This window comes from Enoplosus armatus, chromosome 6 (genome assembly GCF_043641665.1).
Source record: "Enoplosus armatus isolate fEnoArm2 chromosome 6, fEnoArm2.hap1, whole genome shotgun sequence".
Classification (NCBI taxonomy): Eukaryota; Metazoa; Chordata; class Actinopteri; order Centrarchiformes; family Enoplosidae; genus Enoplosus; species Enoplosus armatus.
Genome location: NC_092185.1, coordinates 25440009 through 25446128, shown reverse-complemented (window position 1 = coordinate 25446128; position 6120 = coordinate 25440009).

Genomic DNA, 6120 nt, shown 5'->3' with positions numbered 1-6120 from the left:
CTCTCCCTCTCTCCCTCTCTCCCTAAAACCCAACCGGTCAAAGCAGATGACCGCCCACCTAGAGTCTGGTTCTGCTCAAGGTTTCTGCCTCTTAAAAGGAAGTTTTTCCTTGCCACTGTCGCCAAAGTGCTTGCTCATGGTGGGAACTGTTGGGTCTCTGTAATAACATTATAAAGAGTCGGTCTAGACCTGCTCTATTTTGTAAAGTGTCATGAGATGACTTTGTTGTGATTTGGCGCTATATAAATAAAATTGAATTGAATTGAATTGAATTGATGCACTGAGCTGTACTCCTCTGCCTCTCCATCTTTACACATTCACCTCCCTCCAACGCATGTTACTAACTTTATATCTTCCCCCGGAGTTTCTTTGTGCTTTCTCGTCTCGCGGGTTCCTGTGGATCGTGGTCCTGGTACGCCTGGCTGCTGCTGCCATGGGCCCGCCTGACTCTCATCGCTACAGTTATTATTTTTTGTCATAGTTCTGTTGTTATTAACGTTGCTATTGCTATTATTAGTCATATTGCCATTATTATTATAATCATAGTTGCTATGGCTACTGCTGGTGCTGCCATACATCTCTGCCTGTCTGTCTGTCTGTCTATGTCTCTGCTTCCCTCTGTGTCTCTATGTCTCTCTCTCTCTCTCTCTCTCACTCTCTCTCTCTCTCTCTCTCTCTCTCCAACCCAACCGGTCAAGGCAGATGACCCCCCAACTAGAGTCCGGTTTCTGCCTCTCAAAGGAACTTTCACTTTTCTTGTGCTTTGGCGCTATACAAATAAATTGAATTGAATTAACGGCTAGCCGTCATGCTGAAGAGAGAGTTGATATTTTCCGTCTTTTCTAAAGGGCTCCAGGAGGATTACCTGACAACGAAAATGCTGTGTTCATGGTGTTGAAAGGTGCGCTCGGCGGGCGTACTAAACGCTGAAATAATTGCCCCCCATAGTGGATGCATACGCATGTGCGCGAGAACCTGCAGCATACTTTAGGGTCCTGGTTTTGGGGTTTGAAAATCTGGGCACCTCAGGGGAAGGGTTAAAGAGACTTTTTGTTTGTCAGTCGATACACAAATCGTACACAATGGAGGAACCATAGTGTCTACTAACCATTAAAATGGAGAAGTAGATTTAGTTTCTTGTTAATGCACCGGGTCCCCAGAGACAAAGACATGTTAGATTAAACACTGTACGTCACGGAGGCATCTAACGATTCTCTTCACAGTTAGTGGCCAGTGTGGGAAGTTACTTACCGATTTATCTGCCAAAGACAATTGCTACAGCGTTTGAAGGTTACTGGGTGGTATTTTCAGACCATGATCATGAAGGTTCATTACAGCAACAATAATCACAAGAAAGGTACTTTTCCCACAGATGTAGGGAGTATCTTGTATTATAGTTGTACTGTAGCTCCTATTCTTTCGGGGGTTCGCACGAAACGAAATGTCTTTATTTGGACAGATGATTCATTTAGATGATTGCTTCTTCTTGCCCCGTCCCCTGCTCTTGAGCAGAACAATAAACAGTGCGGGAACTTGTGCTTGATTATATCAGCCTCTGGTACACAGCACATATGCCGCACGCCTTCACCGTGTCCACATGAGATATTGTGTGGGCGTTGATGGGTTTGACATTTAGAAGCGGCAGTGAGCTTCTGCTGGCATGGCCGCAGTGACACTGTCCGTCTCTGCGGGGGTTGAAAGCGCCAGGGAGCTGCAACACTGCTGATTATACATGATGCTGGCTCAGAGAGTGTGAGAAAAAAAAAAAAAAAAAAAAAGACATCAAAAGGCAGGGCCAGGGAAATCAGAAAGCTCAGGCTTTAACAGTAACTTGTTAATGTTCTCCATGGCAACCAAATGAAGGTGGGGTGGGCGGAGTGGGTGATGGGAGTGAAGGGTGGTTGGCTGTTTTTGTTGAGTGGAATAAACTGCGTAATGGGAAAATATATTCTTAGAACTGTACATGCTTCACTTCACACGACTGGACCTTCTTACACTGAAGCTTAAGCTTGAGCAATATGAATATTCCTTCTGTTCACTTGTAAATTATAGTTTTTTTTTTTGTTTTAGTAGCTTTATTGTTTTTATTCATTATATCTTGATTTTCTACTTATGTCTCTTGTTATTGCACTCTCCTGTATGCTGCTGTAACAATGCAAATTTCCCCGCTGAGGCATCAACAAAGGATTATCTTATCTTATCTTATCTTATCTTGTCTTGTCCTAAAACCCAGAAATTAGTTAGCATTTTTCACACTTCCGGTTCCATTGTCTCGAAGTTGATGGGTTCTTTGAAGGGGTTTCTCTATCTATCTACAGTTGTGTTCCAAATAATAGCAGTGTGTTTGAAAGAAAATGAGTAAAGCTCAAAGTCCTTCTAACTTAGCTTTTATTTCCAAACACGCAAAATGCATTGGGAACACTGCACATTCTATTCCAAATCTATTGGGCCAGATCCTTACTGTAGCTGCCGTTAGCTCAGTTAGCTCTGAGCAGCAGGGGGAGTGTTGGTGTTTACACCGCCAGCACAGGAGCTTTGGACCGCCGGGAGGAGGAGGTTTTCAGTCCCGGGCTCCGAGAGTCAGATGGATTAGAGTCAGCTAGCTAAGAGCATAGATATAGATATATACATCTATGGCTAAGAGGACTGCTAGATGCACAGCTAACGGCAGCTACAGTTAGCAGTAGTTACCCATTGTAACCGTGTTCCTCCTTAACCACTTGAGTTATCCATCAGACCTCTGCCATTAATCCTCAGGTATCTAACTGTGTCTTAAAGAATCTTTAACCCCTTTCTCATAGAGGCTTCTATTTGGCCTACAGGGCAGAACTCAGTTCCTCATGCACTCGCATGGCGTAACGTCTCGTCCTCTTCGTCAAGCCTTGTCTTGTTGTCATGCTCCGTGTTCTATGTTGCACATTTCCTGTTTCATTTTGTAGTACTTACCTCTCCTCTCGTTCCAGCCTGATTACCTGCCCCGCCCTGACTAGTTTTACCTGCCCCACAGATATACAGATATACGCGGAGTGCATGCAACATGACTCGCATTAACGCAGGTAAGCACAGTTCCGTGTTTAGAATTCAATACCCAAGTAGAATCTTCTGGTAAGGGTCACATACTCCTCACCAGGAGGCAACCTTCAAAAATCGGGGTGGCACTACGCTGTGTAAACTGTCAAACTGGGAGTCCACACTGACAATAAACTGGACTTGGGCTATTTTCAGATTCCCATCACAGACAACGAAAGGATTTTATTTCATATATTTGAATTTAAATCGTGTGTGTGTGTGTGTGTGTGTTTCGCTTTGCCGTCCTGTCATTACGCCGGACTGTTTGTTGTTTTTCCCCCGTGCCTGGTGCCAGGAGGTGTGCTGCTGTCTACCGTCTGCCTGAACCCGCGTGAACGCAGCGTTAGTCAGACGCGGTGGGTGGCAGTGACGAATTCACAGAATGCGTGGGCGCTAGTGGACGGGGGCCATTTGATTGACTCAGGTTTTTGTCCGGTTCACAGCCGGCGCTGGCATTGCCGTGTGATGCCTGTGCGATTGATACATTTGCGTCAGAGAAGACCTGAAAAATCAAACAATGTGTACCCACTTTTCTGATCAGGCATCGAATATGCGTGAACATGAATATGAGAGATGAGCATGGATTAGGTTTGGGGTGTTTTTAGGGGTTTTATTTATGTGTGCGTAAGGTTTAGAGAATGAGAGGCAGCGGGGACCAAAGGGGTACACTGTGTGTGAAGACAAAGATTATGAAATCCATGTTTGCAGGGTTCTTTCAACTACAGCACTGGAAAATTATTAAATATCTCCCCGATGACGTTTCTTGTCATTTTCACTGGAAATACCAGCTTTTTCTTCTTTAATTCTATTCTAAAGTTTTTCTCTTATTGTCTGGGAGACATTTGCTTTCATGCATGCCCTTTCTCGCCCAGCATGATGGACACTGACATCCATTTGTTGAGTTCAGCAAGTGAAAAGCACTCTCACTTAAGAGGTGGCTCTTAGGTAAGAAAGGTGAGCCCGCTGGAAAGGCAAAGTCAAAACCAGCCTTCAGAGAGAAAATAAAAAGCCTTCACCAGCTTGACTGACAAAACATTGAATGCCCGCCAGTTCAGTCACTGTGGGCAATTAGTCTTTTGTTCTTCAGTGCTTTCAAGTGTATAAAGTCAGAGCTTAAAAAAAAAGTTTATTTGCAACAGTTTTGATTAAATGAAACTTTAGGTTACTTGCGTAACCTCAGAGTAGCACGAGTGAGTTGTCACACTATGGGATGCGCCTCCTTGCCGATTGGCGGGTGATTGCGATGTACCCGCGTCTGGTAGATACACCAAAATGAGCGCCTCTTCTCGCTTCGCCCCAGCAACAAGGGCTGGCTGTCCGGTGAGACATCGCACTCGTTCTACTCGGAGAACCGGGGTCATGCAAGTAACCTAAGCTTCTCATTCATAGCAAGCGTATCTGGAGCAACCGCCAGCACTCTGTCCAAAACCGGGGGGCCCTGAGCTCAGTGCCGCATAAGCAAGGCTCGGAGCGGGAACGTCCGGCTTATAAAATCGGAAAAAGGCGAGGGGCGAAGACCAGCTCGCCGCCGCACAAATGTCCTGGATGGAAACCCCCTCCTAAACAGGGCCCCCTGGTGCCTGCAAACCCTGACTCGTATAAGGTAGAGCGATCACCCACATAATCCAGTGGGAGTCATCTCGTGAATATCGTCTGTACGTCCTTTTCTTATGAGAGGGCTCTATTTTAAAAGGTCTAGCTGTCCTCTATAACTTGGCTCTATCCCCTCATTCAGACTGTGTGGGTGGCAAATGAAAGCTATAAGTGATGTGCGTGGAGGCTTTGAATTGTGACTTCTGATTGGCTCTGATTGGCTGTCTTTCTACTGTCAGTTGCTGGGGCAACATCTAAGGAGACCAGAGATAACAGTTAACAAAAAAAAGGACAAAAAAAGAGGATTGGCCTGGTGGGACACCGAGTGGTTGGAGTAAAGGCACCTGTCTTTTACTCATCCAAACTGGAATAGTGGTCACGTTGGTTTCCGAATCTACTCTGTTGCGACAGTACCGTAATGTCACATCAACCAGAATCAGAATCAGAGATCCTTTATTGATCCCCGGGGAGGGGGGGGATTATACAGTACCGGTGCTCCCATTCAAGAGTAGAAAGACAGCATCCTCCTCTCTGTCATCACCGTCAGAGAGTCCAGCTCCACCTCCCCAACAACGTCACTGGCCCCTTGTGGATCAGTTTGTTGAGTCTGTCGGAGTCCGCCACCCTCAGCCTGCTGCCCCCAGCATGCAACAAGCACAGAAGATGGCACTGGCCACCGCAGACTCATAGAACATCCTCAGCATAGTCCGGCAGATGTTGAAGGACCTCAGCCGCCTCAGAAAATAGAGACGGCTCTGGTCCTTCTTGTAGAGGGCATTACTGTTCTTTACCCAGTCCAGTATATTGTCTATGTGGACTCCCAGGTACTTGTAATCCTGGATCCCCCTGGATGGAAACAGGGGTCATCTGCACCTTGGTCCTCCTCAGATCCACAGTCAGCTCCTTTGTCTTTGTCACGTTGAGCTGCAGGTGGTTCTGCTCGCACCATGCGACAAAGTAGTCCACAGCAGCCCTGTACTCCTCCTCATCACCCTCACTGATAGATCCAGCTACTGCTGAGTCATCAGAAAGCTTCTGAAGATGGCAGGTCTCAGTGCAGTAGCTGAAGTCCGTGGTGTAGACGGTGAAGAGGGAGGGAGAGAGGACAGTCCCACTCTGTCTGGCAGACCACAGTATGTGCGCTTACAAAACTGTGGGTCAGTCAGGTAGTTGACAATCCAGGACACGAGGGGGGCATCCACCTGCATCTCCGTCAGCTTCTCACCCAGTAGAGCCGGACGGATGGAGTTGAACGCACTGGAAGAAGTCACAAAACACGAATCTCGCAGCGCTCGCCGGCTTATCCAGGTGAGACGTGGTTGAAGTCACCCGAAATAGCAAAGAATGCATTCGGGTGTTGGGTCTGTAGACGGGGCCATGGCGGAGTGAATGACGTCACACGCCGACGCCGTGTTTCGCAGAGGGGGGCCGGGGGTGTAAACATTCACAACAATGGCA